Source organism: Corvus kubaryi, unplaced genomic scaffold, assembly GCF_017639235.1.
Source record: "Corvus kubaryi isolate FWS band 111438036 unplaced genomic scaffold, C.kubaryi_AGA036_p1.0 split1-131, whole genome shotgun sequence".
Classification (NCBI taxonomy): Eukaryota; Metazoa; Chordata; class Aves; order Passeriformes; family Corvidae; genus Corvus; species Corvus kubaryi.
Window position 1 is genome coordinate 13,554,289 of NW_024582073.1, and position 19,602 is coordinate 13,573,890.

Genomic DNA, 19,602 nt, shown 5'->3' on the forward strand with positions numbered 1-19,602 from the left:
TGAAGCCGCCACGTTGAAGAGTGTTCTTGTTCAGGCTTTACGGTGGAGAAAGCCTCGCTCCCTCTGTGCTGCTGGCTGTGTGGTGTCCTCTTCAGTTCAGCACCAAGTGTGCTGGCTGCAGACAGGAGGCACTGCCAGCTCCCGCTGACTCCGCCGGCTCCGCATGGAGAGGAGAGGGACCCGCCTGTCCCCAGAAGCTGCGCTGGATGGGTTTAGCTGTGAGCAGTCCATGGCTGGTTTTAGCTGCCTGCGGCTCTGGGACAGTCCCCCCAGTGACCCAGGGTCCGTGCCGCAGTGTTGGGAAAGAGGGGAAAGGGCAGTGGCCCCGGCCCGGCGGGGCCGGGAGGCTCAGAGCCCCCCCACCTTCCAGCAGGCGAGCTCCGACAAAAGGGGAAGTCCCGCCTTTCTGTGCGGTTTAAATATGTAAATTGTGAGAAGCGTAATTGGTCTTAAAGACTGTCCATCAACTCAGGGTCAACCCAATACACACACCCTAATTAAAACCAGCTTCTAGAATCTTCTTTTTCACTCATGCCTTGAAATATCATTCTAGTTTAGGAAACTTTCAGACACAGTCATGCTCAGCTCCTTCCTGAGTCTGAGAGAACTCAAACCTATATTCATCTGTTGGACATCCTCTGCCTCCGGGCACCTTATCTCCCTTTCTAGTCCTGGTCTTAGAACAACATGAGTGTATTTGTCTCCTCATAAGGAGATACTTTTGTAAGTTTTCCACCTCAGTTTAGCAAAATCAAAAGTTTCCTGATGGTCTACAGATAGCTTCAGATCTAGTTTTTAATCTGAACTGGCGGCTGTCCACAGGAGTGTTTAGAGATAAGGTCTCAGTTCAAAACACTGGGAGCTTCATCTTCAAGGTGTTTCTGATTTTCTTCTTTTAATGAAACACAAAAAATGTAAAGTATCTCCCCTTCCACCCCAGGTTTACGGCAAGAGCTGCAGGAATTGCCACAACTGCATCTCTCAAATAGATGTTTTTTTTAAATTTTAGCAGACTTTTAAAATTTCAATTTGGTCATACTTTTAAAATTTGATCTCTAAAGAAAGCTTGCAGAACTCCCTAGTAATTATTAATGGGTCACCTGGCGTATCATGGAGATCAATACTTCTTACCCTCAACCATTAACCATTACATCACTATTACAAGTGAGTATAAAGAGACAGCTCAGGCTTTTACTTTAGCACAATCCATACAGATTAATTAAAAAACAGGCCCAGTACAAAATTATGCGAAAAGAAAAAAGTCCAAAGCATGAAAATAAGCCAAAAAAATAATTACATCATTTCCTTGTATCTTCCCTAAGGACAAGGAACTGGAGAGTATGAGTCAGTCTCAAGAAATGAAATAAAAACAGCCCAGCTTTTAGTGACTTTTTCTTGTTCTTACCTTCTGGAGCAGAGCAGGCCATCCAGTACAAGCAGCAGAAATCTGGCTGCCTGACAGGTTTTAAAATAGGAGTGAAGGTGCACTTGTGGATAGCTTGGCTTTCTGGTTTGTGACAAGATACAGTGACCAAGAAAAGTGGACTTGAATATGGGGCAGCATGGTCTTGTGGATACCCCATCTCCTGCTGCTTACAGTCAACTACAAAGTTGGTGTGCTCTACAGCTATGGGTGGAATATTTTCAAAGCTCTCTGTAGTGAGAACACACATTACATGTCCTTTTGGATGCTCTAGCCTCTTCTTTATACCTCTGCTTTCCAGTCTGCAATACAGAGGTGCTGTGAGGATGAAGCAATGGATGACTTATAACTACTTTCTTTGTACAGGGACAGCACATTTTGTCTGTGACTTATCACTTTGGCATATAATTTTACCATGTATTCACCTTGCTCTCCGTCCAACATCAGTTTCAAATATTCTGGCAAATTACATTTAATAATGAAACATATTTTCCTGCTTAATAGTTCTGTGAGAATTATCTGGAATATTAATGAGCTTTCTACTGTGTTGGTATGTTCACTTATTGTGTAATATATACGTGTTGGTATTGTTCACTTCTGCTTAAAAAAAGCTCAGGATAACAAAGGATCAGCTGTTTGAGCCAGGGGTTCATTTAACATCATCATTTGCATTTCCTTTAAAATCAAGAGTATTCACAAGGTCAGTGTCTCCAAGGATACTTTGACAGCATAATTCTGTGTTGTTTACATTCTTGAAGAAAACAAAAAAGGCAACACAACATATACTTTGGTCACTCCAGTGCTTGTGAAGTCTTTCAGTGATCAAACCTGATAAGTTTTAGAACTGCCCTAGAGCATCCTAGGTCAGAGTTTATAAAGCAGAAAGCTTAGTTACCCAGCTCAAGTTTCATCATCCCCCTGTCCCTGAGATTTCATTTCAGAAGGAAAAGATTTGGGGTGTACTTTTGCCCATATTTTAAACTTTTTTTTTCATTTTTGGTTTTCACCAGTGATTTCTAGTCTCTTCTGTCTTTTTATATCAAGTTCTGTCCATGCTCCAAATAGGTAGTTTGGTGAGCATAAAGACATTTAAAGGGTTTCAACCAAATGAAAAATGTGTGTAGAACTGATGGAAGAACACAAGATGAGAAAGTGGGAAAGGCTTACCTGGAAGTATACATATAATTTTTAAAAATTGTTTAAGATCCAACCCCTCCCCCACCCCCCCCCGAGATTCATTTGACTATATCACAATCTCACTTTTCATTTAAAAATAACTCCCTCTGAAGAGATACTGATGTCCCTACTGGTGCCTGCATGTACAATGTGAAACAATACCTGTGAGCAATGCTGATGTGCATCGTGAAGTTCAACAGTGTTCAGTAGCTTCAGGGCTCCCTGACAACTTTATCATGTTGGCCCCATGCATCAGGATGAGAAAAATATGAAGACTGTATTAAACCCTCCAAAACCTTGGCTTTTGCAGTAATGATCTCTTTGCCTCTGTCAGCCTACGAGGGGCAAATGGGAATGAACCATGGGATGGGTGTGAGAAGCCAGGACCATGCAATTTTCGTGTCATGCTGTGCCTTGGGCAGAAGCTCCCAGTCATCTGACCCTGTCCTCAGCATCTGTTTCCCCGAATTGCAAATAGTTCCATTACCATCATGCTGTTTTATGTCCTGTAAATGCAAATTTGCCCTGTGACAGAACAAGTCCTATGTCTGATGGAGATTTCACCATCCCGTATTGTGTGTGTACAGGTCCTGCGTAAGACTAAGAAAAACCTACTGATGTGTACTACTGATTGTTTACATATGTTATCAGAGGGAAAAAAAACAGGAAAGGAAAGCTGGCAGCTTACACTGCCAAGAGACCTGGCAGTGGCTATAATCACATTTAGATCATTTCCAGTCAATAGGCTTTGTCTTCTTTTTTTAAAAAACCTTTCCTAGAAAGTTGCTGCACTGTTCTTTTTACTCTGTTACAGTCAGTCCAGAGGAATACCTGCAATGGCTCCTGTCCTTACAACCAAAGCAGGCAACATCAGGAGATGTTTCCAGAGAGAAGGTGGAAGGTATGGTAAGATACTGTGCTTTGTACAAGTTCAAAATGTGTAATGCTACTTGGAGCTGTAATTATGGTTCTGTGTGACAAAGGTCTTTCAGTGATAGTGAAGTCAGGGACTTGTGGTGCAAATAGAAATTGGTGCCAAAAGAAGATAAAGTTTGGAACCTGGGCATATTTCTCATCTTCAGGTCAATCTCCATGATGGGACTAAAAAATATGAGCACTGGAGGACTGGGACTCCAGCTGCCTGAGTCTAGGAATTGCCTGTAGTAGAGAGAATGGTTCCTTAGCCAGCTAAGCCAAAAAAGCTCACAGCTTCTCTGAAACAAAATACTAGAGGGAATAGATACCAAAGAGAGTTTAATTTGTGTCTAATTAAGTGTGTTTAAATCTGTCTTCTTTCAACTATTCTGCACCCATTCAAATGTACATGTGATACTGGAAACTTTGTTACAGTGAAATAAAATTGCAAACTTACATCAGCATCTCAAGTACTACAATTCCAGCTAGTCCAGGCCCAAGCCTTGGGAGTCCTTTACTATTAATACAAAACTGTTCTCATAAGGTTAAGCATTTGGGGACTGAAGATTGCAGTTTTTGAAAATGCTGATTCATTTTACAATAATGGCCTTAATATTATCTCTGCCTGAAGAGATACAACATAAGCAAAAACAAAACTTTGATATCAGCATAAATATTAGACTTTCTATTAGCATCATCCAGAGAGAAAAATAGGAAGTTCAAATGCAAGCAGTCACAGAGATAAGGAGCTCTAGTACGAGTTCTGTGTGAGAAGATGCAGTGTTACTGGAATCAACATTTCTTCTGACATCTTAGTCATTAGAAGCACAGAGATGGCAATGAATGCTACAGAGGAAGTAGGGCAGTGATAAAATCACTTCACATCCAGTATCAGATTCCAGGTGTAAAACCAAAACAGAAGGATTATTTTCTGTATGCATGTAGAAAAGTGACAAAAGCTATCTGCTTTTGACATCTAAATGAGACACACTGAGGACTAAAGTTAGCGCTGAGGACTAGTTTTACTAGGTTTTACTTTCCCTTCCCTAGAGAAGGGAAGACCAAATAGCACCTATCAGATGCTGAAGTAGCCAACAGGTTATAGCATACACTCCTTCCCTCTGCCCTCCATAACTACTTGGAAATCATATGTCGTAAGGTCATGTCAGAGGTTCTGGCTGTTAGGTCACATGCTCCAATACAAAAATGCAAGGCGTAACAAGTTGTCAATGACACAAGGAAAAACAAAGTAATACTTGTAGGCTGAGATATCAAAGGAAAACCACAGCTGAAAAGGAAAAAAAAATGCTGTGCCGTCAGAACTTGGTGGAAGCTATCATCTTCTGCTGTGTTTTCCTTGTGAGAGGGACAAAGATGTTTTCTCCTAAAGGCTGGCAATAGTAGGACAGACATTGGTGTGCAGAAATTTCATATTCCAGACCAACAGAAGTGGAAAAGAAAATAACCTTGAAATAAATGGACTTTCATGTCCAAATCTCCATCCAAAAAACCTAATCCTGGTCTGAGCTACTTCAGATAGCAGCAGTCATTGGTGCCTGACTCTCAAACATACCCCTATCTGTGGACTTTTTACAGGTTTGAGAGTAGGGTGAAAGGTTGGATGAGCTAATTCTGGTTGAGGTTACCCTGGTTCCCCAAAGCAGGGTGACTTGGAAGATTTTTGAGTTTAGCTCTTCTGAAAGAACTGTCTGACTTCTTTCCAGGAGAAGAGTGAAAGTGGACCAACACTGTTAATCACAGAGAAACCATCATCTGCCTTGACTTCACACTCACAACTCCTGCAAATGTCAGATAGACTGTGGCTCAGAGCCAGCACATGGTAGTGGCAGCAAGAACTTCTTTCCACTAGTTTCTTTAGTTCACCATTTCCCTTACAGATCTGAAAAAAGAATGAATCAAAACTAATTGCTTGCTTAAGAAGTAATACTGACTTACTCATTAAACTTTGTTGTGGCACTAGGCACAGGCACTTGAATGGTCTGGAAAATATGAAAAGAATTGGCTGGGGAACAAAAACAGAGCTGATACGTGGCAATGGCAGAAACAGAAGTAGAAGCTATATAATAAAGGCAAATTCCTATTGAATGCCTCTTTGTCTTGCTTTAAAGAAATACAGAGAAGCACTCAAGATGTACAGATAACTAGGCAGCGTTTCTCCCTGCAGAGCTCAAGGAAAGAAGGAAATGCTTCAAGGGTTAGTTCCTGAGTATATGGAATATTGCTGGACTGAAAGCAGTCAGCTGGAGTTCATCCTGATAGTCCCCCAAACCATTTTATCACAAAAATGTACTGTAATCAGTAAGAAGCAGTCACAGTATTTTCCCACCACATTCATGCTTTATAGGCACATGGGGGAAGGGGAAGAGTGTGGGGTTCATGCTGCATGTGAATGATGAGCTTGGTCCATGTTTAAAAAATGTTTTTTGTGGAAAGAGGAAAAAAATAACTACGGTTGCATGTGAACTTCAGCTTTCCTCCTGCCTATTGATTATTTGTTCTATTTGTTAGGGCAGTGTTGCTTGCATAGTTGTTCATATGTTGCACCAAAGGAATAAAGATGAGTCAATAAATGGATGGATGCTACATTCTGTAATGTCTTTGCATCTGCTTCCACTGCTACATTACCATCTGGGGAGAGACTTTAGAAGCATCAGTCCTTCTTCACAGGCTGATCACTAGCTTGGTGAAGACAGAAATTAGAGAGGTAGGAAATTAGAAGCAGCAGAATATTAAACCTTCAGAGAAACTTACATTGGCTACTTTCAGAGATAAGGGTATTGATTTGGCCTTCAAGCAAGATCCACAAGAATGCAGTTTTACATCTGCTTTCTTTTTCTGCTAATCTGGGTCTTAAATGGAATCACTGTATTTCAGTGTGATGTTTTGTAATGTTTTTGATATACATATTTTATTGTCTCAGTGTAAGGATACAACTGTATCATCTTTAAAAAGTAGACACTTTGTGCTTCAGCTTACTTTGCAGTTTAGTTTCAGGAGTACAAGCGCTCTCAGTTTGTATTCAGTTCCCACGATGGACTGCTTTACTTGGGTCCTTTGAACAGTGACATGGAAAAAGAATTAATTATAGTTGTAGTAAAGTCAAAGGCAAAATGACCCATTCAGGTTTCTGGTTCAGGCAAGTTCTTAGACTGTTGTCCTTCTATTAGTTCACTTCCGGCTGACACATGATATATAAATAGTTGTTAATGTGTGATGACCCAGTTATTAGAAAGAAAATCTCAGTCTTGGCCATGGCAAGATAAGTAAGATGAGTAGGAAGAGTTTTTATCTTATGTTGTAGCATTAAAAGTCATAGGATTGATGGCATCACGGCAAATTATTTTCTGGCATATTAGACACACATTTACTAACTCTGTGAAATTATGATACAGTCTGAAGCATTTGTATTTTCCTCTTACATAGTGTGTGCCTATGGCCAGGATGGAAGAATTGATTCAGAGGTCAGCTAGTCAGTTTTTTAAAAAAAGAAAGTAAGAAAACGTTTCTATATTTTTTTCTACTCTGCTCTTGTGAAACCTGATCTGGAGTACTGCATCCAGCTCTGGGGCATGGTCCTGTTGGAGCAAGCCCAGAGGAGGCCATGAAAATGATCAGAGGTCTGGAGCACCTCTCCTATGAAGACAGGCTGAGAGAGCTGGGGTTGTTCAGCTTGGAGAAGAGAAGGCTCTGGAAACACCTCATAGCACCTTCCCGTACTTGAAGAGGGCTTAAAAGAAATCTGGAGAGGTACTCTCTACAAGGGCATGTAGTGGTAGGTCAAAGGGTAATGTCTTTATACTTGAAGAGGTAGGTTTAGATTGGATATCAGGAAGAAATTTGATACCGTAAGAGTAGTGAGTGAGCACTGGACCAGATTACCCAGAGGAGTTATGGATGCCCCATCCCTGGAAGTGTTCAAGGCCAGGTTGGATGGGGCTTTGAGAAACCCTGGTGTAGGGGAAGGTGTCCATGCCCATGGTGGAGGGGTTGGAACTGGATTATTTTTAAGGTCCCTTCCAACTCAAACCATTCCGTGATTCTTTGAAATCTGTCAGACCTGAAGTGCTCTTTTCTGGTCTTGGTGGGTGGCAGAGGCATTGCTATGAGGTTTCTAAGAGCCTGTGGTCCTAGAGCCCACAGTTCCAGAACACCCCACTGCCCAAGCTGTCCCTGGGGCCAGGGGGTATTTGGGATCCTACTCCAGCTGAGACCAAGGAAGCCTTGAAAGCTTTGACTTTTAACTTTATTTTGGCCTCCATCTTTATAGCAGTCAGCTCACAACCCCAGCTCAAGCCAAAATTTGCCTGCCTGCCAGATGTGTCCTAACAAAGAGGGGGATGCATTGCTAATTCAGGTTGACCCGGGCTGAGCGTCCCAGGGTTTCCAGGCTCCCAGTCCATGGGGCTTTAAGGATTACACCACCATTTAAAGATACACCTCAATCCAGTTTTAGAAGGCTCCAAAGCTGACATTTGCCTGAACATCTAGCATTGCCTTGGTTTCAGTGCTGGTTTATCTACCTTCTGCAATTAGCAGTGTATAGGTTTAGATGATTCTGGGGTGCTATGGTTACCAAACAAGGAAGCCTCTGCAGCCATTGTGCTGGGTCAGATGAGTAGGAAAAATAGAGCACAGCATGACTGCTACCATATCTCTCTGCAAGGCTTCTGAAAAGAATTAAAAATAGCTTCCTGCTTTACCAGGAAACTTCCTGTTATTTATATAGTTCTCTCTGTCCCCTAAGGCAAGGTGTTAAATGAAGTGTATTTAAATGAAATTGTGTCAAGTATTATACCTCCATGAAGTTGAACAAATTCTCACTGCCATTTGCTTCATTCTTATGGCTACTAAGAGTGGCATGAACAGAAAAGCAAAATGAGGAAGTTTTCAGATGACTGTTTTCTTCTAGAAATTCTTGTTCTTATATTAAAATGAATTTTGGAGTGGGGGAAGGGGGGGAGTCTCTTATGTAGTGTACCTTCATCACACTGCATGTGCTTTCAGCTGTCTATTTTGCCTCCACCTAAGTACTCAGGAATAGGGCCTTTAACCTTGCAGATATTTGAACCTTCAAGGCTTTAAACAAGACATGCTGGAGTATTATTGCTTTTGACTGTTAAGGTAGAAAAGAAGTGTGGTGTGGCAGAATGGTATTTGGCACTGTGAGACAGTGGGGCTGAAAATTAGGAGACTTATTGTATTAAAAAATGTTATTTTTTAATATTTTAGTTTTCTTGGCAAGTGCGTCCATCTCTGTATTGTCAGTAGGATAAAGGCTATTAGAAAGTGTTTGGAGTAGCAGGACAGAAAGTTTAGTGTAGGTTCTGTTGCTGCAAACTATTTTTCCTGGTACCAACTGCATCTGAATGTGCAAAGATACAAGCATGGGAATGGGAAATCTGGTTCCACTGGCGTGTAACAGGCAATAACAGGCAAACTGTTACTTTACTGGTGCAAATCCAAGGAATCCAGAACTCCAGAAAACAGCAACTAGCAGGTATCTGTGCTGTGGCTTTTATTTGGGAAGTAAAGGTATGAACACCAAGATATTTTTCTTGGTCTATATTACCACTATAAGAGATTTGCTCACTGGGAACAGCTGTGTATAGGTTCTTATCAATTTAAGTGATAAACAAGAAGAAGAGTATCAGAAGTCTTGCACAAGTGTGTATTTCCTGCTAAACTGTGTCCTTTCTTCTCCTCCTTGGCAGCAGTAGATGGAACAAATCTTTCCAACTTACTGAGGTGCAGTAGGTTTTTCTGCTGAATGTTTTTGTTGCCTCTCCCCAACTGTTTTGGCTTTTGAGGTAAAATTTTAATTTTTCAGATCTGTTAGGATTTGGCATGCATATTTTGTTCTCCTTTTCCTGTGTTATTGCAGAGTGTTCCCTTCTTGCTTACTTATTGATTGGCAGCCAGATAATGACACTCAAGAAGACTTTTTTGCCATGTTTTTTTAGGAATGTTTTTCCATGGTAGAAAAACCAAAGGCAGTGAAATTGAGTTTAAAAGTTTAGCATTCACAAGCATTGGTTTTGTTCAGAATAACTTTCAATTTTCTTGCTTCAAAATACAAACAGCCAGAACTGTTTTAACAACAATGGTGTCATAACCAGTCCCAGATTTGTTCATTGATGTCCAGCCTGCTTTTAATTGTCTGAGTGTTATAAAAGTAAATTCAAAAGTTTTGAATTAGCAGTGTTTAAAAATCTGTGCAAATCTGGAACTCATAAGGCTTTTACTGAATGTTTGTTCTAGAAAGTTACAGCCATGTCAAAATATATTCATTTGTGGCCATTGTAACCTTGATTTTGGCCTGAACTGACTTTGTACAGAACTGAAGAAATTATGTATGATGTTAAGAGAGAAACCAAGCCCAGAACTCAAGAGGATGGTCAATGCTAGATGTGATCAGGGAAACAGAGATGCCTGATAACATAAGAGCGGTGAGGAAACTGTAACCATATTGCTATAAAACAACACATAAACAAAGGCACCAAACGGATGGGGTTACTGTACTTTTGAGAATTGTGCATGAAGAAAGTATTGCTAATTTGGGTTGCACAAAGGCTGGAAAAAAACCCATATGAATTTGTGCAGCCACCTGCCTAAAGTCAAATGAAAGTTATTGTGCAGCTAGGCAGACAGAAAGGATGATAGCTAAGAGTATTAAAATGAAGCAATTCAGCTTTCCTATTACAGCTACAGATATAAGGCATAAAGTGAAAGAATAATCAGGGAGAATTTGAAGCTAGCAATCATTAGATCAATAAAAAAGAATTTGTTTAGGACAACTGGGAACTTAAGAATGTTAAAGCAAGCACAAAAGTGATGTTTTGGCCAGAAATGTCTGGAAAGGGAAAATAATTTTTTTTTCTAATGTCAGCATAAAACTTTGTCTAAGTGTCAGCAGCAAGAAGAAAATGTGAAATCATCAGCAAAAAGAAACATTTATCATTCCTGAACTTCCATGTCACCTATGGCAACCTCTGGGAACAAGTTTTTCTGCAGGGAATAGTGTGAGTATTTACTGGCAATAGATTTCAAATATTTTTAAACGTCTCCCTGAAAACAAAACATATCATTGGATGTCCACTCCAGAATGGCCTTCTGTATTTGAGAGAAGAAAAAGTGTGAACAATACACCTACTTTTAAGTAAGATCTGGAAAGATTTTCAAAAAAGCAACGACTGAGGAGGGTGGGGTTTTCTGGTTTTGCTGTGTAGACATAGTTGAACCTAAAATGCTGAAAAAACAAACCCAATGCAGTCTTATAAGTCACAGTGACAATCATCACAGTGAAACATTTATGTAGGGTTCACTTAAAAAAAGTTAATCAAGAACAGGTAGACAAACTCACAATAGGTTATTAGCAGATGAACATGAAATTCCTCCCCCGGTGAGTGCAGTGATGCTCTGGTATGTAGCCAGTCCAGCACTGCTTCCCAGGTCCCACAGCTCCAAGTGGCTTATAGCACCTTGCATCCATAAGGGCTGCAAAATGACAGCAGCAACTCATCTCCTTCAAGCATGCAACTTTCAGATGAGGACCCCACAGTGCAAACCCCTCAGTCTGCAAGGCAGCTTAAGCAGCTACAGCAAAAGGCCCATCTGGCTGTAAGAGCCCCTCCTGCTGTGAAATGCCCCTTCTGACTGGTCCAGAGCGGGAGCTTGTGCTCCACTTCCCCTCTGAAAGCTTGGTGGTGGTGGTGTATCCAAAATGCTGCTGGGGGCTCTTCATGGTACTACACCCTACTCCGTATTTGTAGGATCAGGCAAAGTTCTGGGCTGAGGTTGATGGAAAGCTCATATGGTGTTGGACAGAGGCCTGGCTCTGCTGACAGGATGGAGGAGGAAGAGATCTTATCTTTGCTTCCTCTAAACCCAAAACAAGTTACTCCTAATAAAGAAAAGATGATTGGCCTGTAGGTAAAGACTAGGGGTAAGTAAGTATTTTTCTGCTTACCAAGGTCTGAATGGAATGCTCATTTTGGAGCTACACAAAAATAGTGAGGTTGACAAAGGTGTTTCTTTGAGAAAATGTTTGAGGTTTTTTGTAAATCGTGACATTAATGTGCCTGAAATGTATATCCTATCACAGAGTTTGTGCTGGAATTGTGATGAAACCCAAAACCATGACCACAATAAGGTGCAATGTCTGGAAGAACTAGACCTATCTTCTCAGTGTTCATCATTAAATAGCATGAATTCGTATTTTTTCTGCATAGAAGAAGACCTGGAGGACTCTCAGAAAACCTAAAAAGGACAATAGTCTTTTTGTATTTTTGTACCAAATTCCCACTCTCTAATAAGCTCAATTTTTCATTTTACAACCTGATTACTAGATACTGGATTACATCCACCATGATCATTTTTAGGGAGACTACTTAAAAAAAAATCTAAGTGAAACTAATGCAATTTGCATCAGTTTTGTCATGATCTGAGCCATGCCTATTTACAAAACCAGGAGTTTTAAGTTTTAAGAAGACAGTAAGAAAATGGCACGAAAGGGGATTTAAGCCACTGCTGTCTGTTGTGCCACAAGATAAAGTATGTGGAGACACAAAAAGGAACTGCTAGAGTGCTTTAGAGACTGTCTCAGGCTACTGAAATGGTAGAAGTGGGGAGATAGCAGCACTAGCTCCACCCAATGCAATGAATAACCAGAATTCTTGACAAATAGGCACATACGGTGTTTTTTAGGAGTTAACTCTGGAAATTATAATCAGCTCCAACCACTTCACCCTCAAACTAGGAAACCAAAAATCCTAAAGGAAAAAGCAAAGCAGCAGCCTCAGAGTATCATATAAGCCTGTTAAAAATCAGCTTACACTATGTCTCCAGGAATTTAAAGATTATGAAAATAAACAAATTTTGCTATTCAATATCTAAGCAAGAGGCTTCACCATTACCTAATGGCTGGCCAAAGCTAGATAGCAGTATGCAGTAATATTTAAATAGCACCTTGACACTGCTATTAGAAAACAGATTGTTACTGAAAACTTTGAAATATGAAGGTCTCATTTGCTGAGGTTCCTGAAGTTTCGTTGAAAACTTGGCTTTTTGCCCTATGGCCTATCTGTCTATAAATTATCTAAAGATCTTATAGGGTGTCTCACAAAATGAAGCCCAGATTCTGGAATATAACCCTTTACTGGAGTCGTGAAAATCTTTTCTTAAGAGAGATAAACCTTTGCATTTCCTGTTCGGGGTTTGTGTAGTTCTGGACATATTATTACCATGGAAAATTCAGGAATATTTGACAGGTTCTGTTAAAGAAACATCTTAAGGAAAAGGTTAAATAAATTCCATGCCTATGCAATGTTTCAATGGATTTATAATTATAAAACCCACATTCATGGAATTCTGAACCAAACACAATTTTTATTTTGTTGGATTGGAAGACCAGACATTTTATCAACAAACAGGAGAACTTCCAAATTTCTTTTAATCGTACTGCATAATTATTTTTCCTTAGTCTCAAACTAAATTTCAGTGATGCAGAAAAATCCAAAGTACCATTTTTTAGTATAATATTTTTAAAGTACCTTTTTTGTGTATACATATCACACACATATGCACATGTGCATGCACTCACGTTTTCTTTGCTTTCGTTTCACCCTTAGGTTCTATATAAAAACTGCAGAGGTTCTTTGGATAGTTTCTGATGGCTCAGAATACCCACTGAGACTGAAATCAAGCCAGAGTATCTGGAAACCTAAATCCTCTCATTTTAATAGTTTTGCAAATCCTTGGCATTTTGCTTTGAACTTTAACCAAGAAAAGTTATATCTTATAAACAATGGCATTTGTTGATTGGATGAAGGACTAGATCAATATTGATTTTGGCAACTTGTTTTGGCTGGGTTTGCATGAAGAAATATGCTGGTTGTGGTGTTAAAAAGTTATGTCAGTTCCTCAACATGTGCCTCTTTTTCTTGGAGCATTGCCTGAAAAATAGTTTCCAAAGTTACTTCCAGAAGTTAACCTAGAGGCTATCTGTTATTGTGAGCTAACAACAGCCTTCTGCTGAGCTATCAGCATGTATGAAATAAAACCATTCAAGAAGGCAGATTAAAGACAGGAAAAAAAAAAAAAAGGATTTCTGTTTCACAGAAGTACTAAAGGGTAGGTCCCCATTTTTATTTCCAATGAAGCTGATTTACACTATTGTTGCAATTTAAAAGGAGCTTTATATGTAGAGTAATAGCAACAAGATTTTAGGCACTCTGAGAATTACCTAGTTGACACACAGCAAAATAAGAGCCATAGGATGTACATGAATCAGTTCTGATTCAAGGGCAGTACTAGGAATGAACAAAAATGTATCAGGTAGAGAAAATGCGCCATTTTCATTTCAAAGTTTCCACTGAGGCAGAGTCCACTGCAAACTGATCAATTGCTACAATTAGCATCACAACTAAAACTTTTTGTTTGGTTTTGAATTAATTTTTTCCTAGTTTCAGCTTCCAACTCTTTGAGCTTCTGATACAAGTGCTACAGGAAGGAGTCATGTTGAAAGTGACTATCTATTTATACATCTATCCATCTACCTGCCGATCTTCCATTTCCTGTAGATGCTGTTAGTTCACATATCTTTCTCCTCTCATGGTGCTTAGCCCTCTGATGTATTTCCAGAAAGCAAGCATACCACATCCCAGACATTTTTTTTGGCTATGATAAACAAGACAAGCTCCTTCATGCCTGCTCTACCAGAGCAATTTTCTCCATTTCATCCAGGTGCCTGCTTTACTCATGCACAAGTTTGAATTCTCAAACATGAGTGAACAAATTTTCCAGGTAGTATCTTAGCTATATTCTTGACAAATAGCACTAATATTTTCCCAATTTTAAGAAAAAACTTTCCCTACCTGATTCACTCTGAGATTACTTGTCGCTTTTTGCATTCAGGTCACTTTGTTCCTCTGACTGCATGCTGGGGCTGACCAGCCTTTTCAATTGTGGGGTTTTTTACTGTGCCGCCGTGAGGAATGCCACTTTACAACAGAAATTTATGTTCTTTGACCCAGAGAATGGAATTCATCTCCTCTGTGTTTAGGGACTTTCAGAATGTGATTTAATCTGTCCTCAGAGGAGTCCAAGACAGGTAGGACAAATGAGCAGTAAAAAGCTTCCATTTCTATATGTTGAATACAAATGCCTTGAGAACTGCTATAGTGGGTAGTATTTCATCAACAGATAATGTGAATGCAGTGTTGCATTCCCCATCCTCTAAAAAAGAACAAAACCACTTATTGAACATTTCTAGATTTCTGCATTTTTTCATTATTTCTCATTTTCATCTAATAAGGACTAAATACATAGTTCGTGATTCTCTCTGGCCATTACTTTAGGCCCTTGATTTTATATATATTAAAAATTATAATTAATGTATCTGTGTTGTCTGGGAATCATCCCTTATTCCTGCCTCCCCAGAACCAAGGGTATTTTCTTAATTTTTAACATCCAAATTAATTATTTCTTAAGGTAATACAAAGGACACAAAACTTTACTCTGCTTTGACATACATTAGGATAAGCAAAGTAAAACGATGCATCACTAGAGCTGCTGTTATTGAGTTGCTTTAAGGATTTTGTGACAGCATTTTCCTATAAGTTCCTTCATTTTTCCAGAAATCCTTTATAGTGTATACTCTGTTAAATGTATCTTATGCATTACCAAATCTAATAATTTCAAGAAAAGGAGAGAAAATATTCTACAAGTGGCTGGGGTTTTTCACTTTACAGGAAAAATTTCAGTCATTTCAGACTTGTAAAAGTCCAGCAGTTCCTGAAGTCATTCAGAGTCTGCTGTCTGAGTTTTGATCAGCGCCAGTTTTGATGGCAGGATCTGTTATCAGTTTGAAGTGGCATGTCATAGAAGATTCTTTAGCATTTTATTCTAAGCTTGGCTAGAGAGATTAAATTCTCTAACCATTTTTACCTGAAACAGTGCTTCTAAATTATGATAAGAACAGAAATAATTTCCTTATTGCTCCAAAATTTGTCCAACACCTGTAGGAGCAAGCTGTACCATGGGATTTCTGTGCCTCTGGCTCTATTCAACTATCAGAGTACCCAAAAGTGGAAAGAAAAAAAAGAGTTCTTTCTCCAAGGGCAAAAATGAAATTTGTTTCCCTTTTTAGACCTTACTTCTTTAGCTCCTGTTTGCTCAATCCTAATACAGGTTAAAAAAACCCCAACCTATTTGCCAGGCCCAGTTCATGATACTAAAATCAATCCAGACCTCTTAAGAATCCCCCAGGAATTTGCAGGTGGCTTGTCACCTATGTAGTGTCTTGTCTGGCTTCTTCTCTAATGCACAGTGCATTTGATGCAATAGCGTCATCGCCACCAGGGCCAGAGCAGGGCTTCGGCCAGAGCCCATCTTGCTGGAGGCAGTGCCTGAACTGGATTCAGCAGAAGCAACAGTTCCCTCCCCAGTCATCTCAGTTGGACCAAAGTGGAACTGTTGGGAACAACTTTCTTTTCTGCTGGACTTTTAGAGGAGGCCTCAGATCACATCTAGGTCTTGTACTTGTGTTTATTGGTCAGAAAGCCCTTTATCATCAAATTCTTTCTTCTTCAATGAGCACAACTTGCAGACTCTCTCCTAACTTTGTTACATACCTAATGCATAGGTTGAGCTCCTTTGAGTCTTTGTATATCCTCCAGGTCTTCAACCATTGCTTTGGATCCTCCTTAAGTTCCCTCCAATATTTTTGAGATCAGTCTTGAAAGGTAAAAACAAGAACTGCCCTGTTGTAGAAGCTGTTGAAGCAATGCCAGCTACAGAAGCTCCCAGCCAACTCAATTGCTTGTCTTCTCAAGTTGGTGTTTTACGTACTGAATTCCACCGCTTAGCTCCATCCTCCTGCTAAAAGGCCAAAGTAGTCAATGAGATTATCATTCATCCTTAAGATCTTCATCAAAGGCCCACAAATATGAGTCATTGTTTCCCCAGCCATGCTAAAGACAGGTTGACCAGCACACACACGTGCCAGGTCACACTTCAGAGAGATTCAGATGCTCACTGTCTCTCCACCCAGCTCCTTGGAGAGACTCGTGGGCAGGTGGGAGCCAACATGCACTTCAGCCACATGCTTGAAGTGAAGAACTAGAAAACAGCCACCTTGAGGTGCTTCACAGCATGTACCTCCTGTACACTGTAAATATATCCACAGAGACATTCAGACTCTCTTTAGAAGCTCAAAACTGCAGCTGTGTCTCACAGAGCAAAAAAAGCCAGAAATAGAGAGTAAATACATAGTCTTTTTGCCTTCTGATACGAGATTTCTCAAAACTAGGCATGAAGGGCAGGGAAAAAGTAAAATGACATAGTTTTGCTTTTTTATAGCACCAGGCAGGGGTTGTTAAATTAACAATTCTTATATAAAGGCCTCTTCTCTAGAAAATGTATTGCTAAAAGAGCTATTACAAAGTGGGTCAGAAGCAGAGTAAGTGCAAAAATGTTTCAGAGTATGTTTAAATAGAATGATAAGCACTTGCAAGACTTTTGTTGGATCTGGTTTAGAGTATCAGCTTGCGATGATCTTGCAGTGCTTTGACCTTCTGGGCCACAGAACTGACACTCTCCTACTTTATCCCCATTCTGTACCCCTCTGGCTTTTGGGCTGAACTTTGGTTTTTTAGCTTGAAGTGGAAAAAGGAACATATTCAGCTCTTTCATCTGAAATTCACCAGCTACCTAAAGAGCAGACTTCCTGGTTCATGTATGGAGCAGGTCATATTCCTCTTTCGCTATGACTGTCAGGTCTGTCATATAACCTCCACAAACCCACTGCAGAGAAATTCAGACATATTTTAGAGAAGTAGTTTACTTTTGCTAAATATAAAAGGGCAGGGACTTGCTTTCAAAGACTGAAATTTTGCTTTAAAAGTGATCTTATTAAGAGAAGGAAAATGAGTCAGTAGCATGTGGAACATATATTATGTGTGAGACATCTTACCCATGCAAGGGGAGAGGGGATACAGAAAAGAGTTTTGCCTGCACTTGCAACAATCTTCAAAAGCTTTTTTTCCCTTGCTTTGCAGGACTGCATATTTCTTTGTTCATATACAGAACCAGTCATTATGTGTATGTGTTTTGGTTTGAGACCTCCTAACTTAGCAAGCAACTCAATGACATCCTCCTGTGTAGTGTCACTACTTTGAGTGTCGCTGCCAGTACAATCTAGCAGTAGAAACATATGAAATGGTCAAGTTCATCTGAGTTTCAGGATAGGTCTTAACATATCCCACCTCACTCCCTGCTGTGGGAACAACAGAAAAAGGAAGTGGCTGGAAAGCTTCTGACCCAGTCAGCTTTCCACTGCATTTGAGGCATTCTGTAACTCACAGAGCCTCAGCACCAGCTCTGTGATAACCTGTCTCTCCCATTTCTCATATTCCCTCTGGACTGTTGTGCTTTCCAAGCAAGGATGTGACGAATACAAGGGAAACAAGATAAAAGCAGGACTGGGGATAAAATTATGAAATCACATGACCATTTGGCACTGATCAGGTTCAAAAATCACAAAGTTGTCAGAAAGAGAGATCTAAGATACTAGACAGGTCTAGTAACCTTTACAAGAAACACCCACATGCTCTTCCAACATTTTCTCCTTTACGTGTGTGCATGGCAGGAGGAAGCTATTACTGCTTTCGTTTTACGCATGAAGAACTGAGACTCAGTGCTTATAACTAAGCAGCCCAGTGCAGGGACACCCAAATCAACCCAGTTCAGTCATGTAGCAGCAAAACAGGCACTGGGAAAAGAACAGCCATGCTTCCTTAGCTAGTCAGCCCTGCTGGAAAGCAACCTATGCCTTGCTAATAAGATTATCCTGCTTCCAGAAACTGGGATTTCTCATTTAGGGACTCTCTTTTAGTATCTGAAATTTGGCTTTAGAAATTGTCTTGGTACGAAAAAGTTTAGAGCTGGCTTGGTCATTGCTGCATGGAAAGGTACCCAAAGGAACTGAAAGGATTATCCAAAAAAGTAGTGAAGACTTTCAGAGGAAGCTGGGGCAGAGAAAGCAACTGTAGCCACATGTGTTTGCCAAACTAACCCCCAAACCCATGAAATGTCTGCTGTTCTGCCAGTGGCTATGGAGACTCTCACTCACATGAAAAAGCTTTGACTTGAGCTCCTGGGTATGTCAATGGCTCCACTGAAATTATACTACTGTTTTCATAAGCTATTTATTTCCTGTTAATACCTTGGAAAAATTCTTAGAAGAGACTTAAATGAAGACAGTATTGCAACTTGGCAAGTTCATTTCAAAATTCATTAGTGCTCTTTTTCTATTTTCCTTTGCAGAGCTCCGGTGCCTGTCATCAATAGTCAAGGGGAGAATTGGGGACGGTTTTGTTTGATTCTGATTCTAAAGAGAAAAATCCTATTGGCTTCAGTGTTTTGGCCCTAAAAAATTATTGAATTTCCCCTAGGAAGCTTCAACTTTAAAATATTCTGTACTGATACATTTTTAAGTCTGCCCAGATGTAAAATGTTTACATGAATTAACTTCACTTTTTGAATACCTGAGACAGAAAGATTTCCTAATTAAAGAAGATGTATTCTGTATTAGTCTTTCCTATCTATTGTGATTCAATCCATATGATCAATCTATTTTCCTTCTGTCATGGATTGCAGAGATCATTCAGCCATGGTGGTTTAACATAATGCTGTGCTGTGTTTGTACAGAAACACTGCACAAGGGAGATTCCAAAGGGATTTTAGCAACCCTCATCTAACACAGGATTTTTGAATAACATTACTTGGCCATAGGGAAAAGTATTTCCTTTTGAGATTTTTTTTTTCTCCAATGAAAATACAAAAAGTGGAAGTTAGATAGTACTGTTATTAGAGCTTTGTTGCAATGAGAGAAAAAGTGGTGTTCACAACAGCATGGATACAGCAGCTGAGAGACAGCTTCTCTGCTAGACCTTCATTTGATCAGCCTCTCTCCTAGATTTAGGTCTTCATGGAGCTGATTCCTCTCTTGGACCATGCCTAGCACATCCCACTTCCTTAGAATCCTCTGTATCATTGGGAGTTTGGGAGAG

The 19,602-nt window shown here is 39.9% G+C and overlaps 1 long non-coding RNA gene across 13 annotated transcripts in view; it reads right to left on the reverse strand.

The window, feature by feature from the left end:
• Window positions 1-797: 797 nt before the first annotated feature.
• The window catches only part of LOC121676471, a 76,178-nt gene continuing 57,373 nt past the window's right edge, over window positions 798-19,602 (reverse strand). For 8 of the 13 annotated variants that reach the window (XR_006020481.1, XR_006020478.1, XR_006020479.1 and 5 more), the window contains 2 exons: window positions 10,686-16,411; window positions 798-6,587 (listed from right to left, as the gene is read on the reverse strand). This is a non-coding gene — a long non-coding RNA (uncharacterized LOC121676471). The remainder of the gene's footprint in view (window positions 6,588-10,685; window positions 16,412-19,602) is intronic. The other 5 variants (XR_006020486.1, XR_006020483.1, XR_006020480.1 and 2 more) reach the window with 4 other exon arrangements.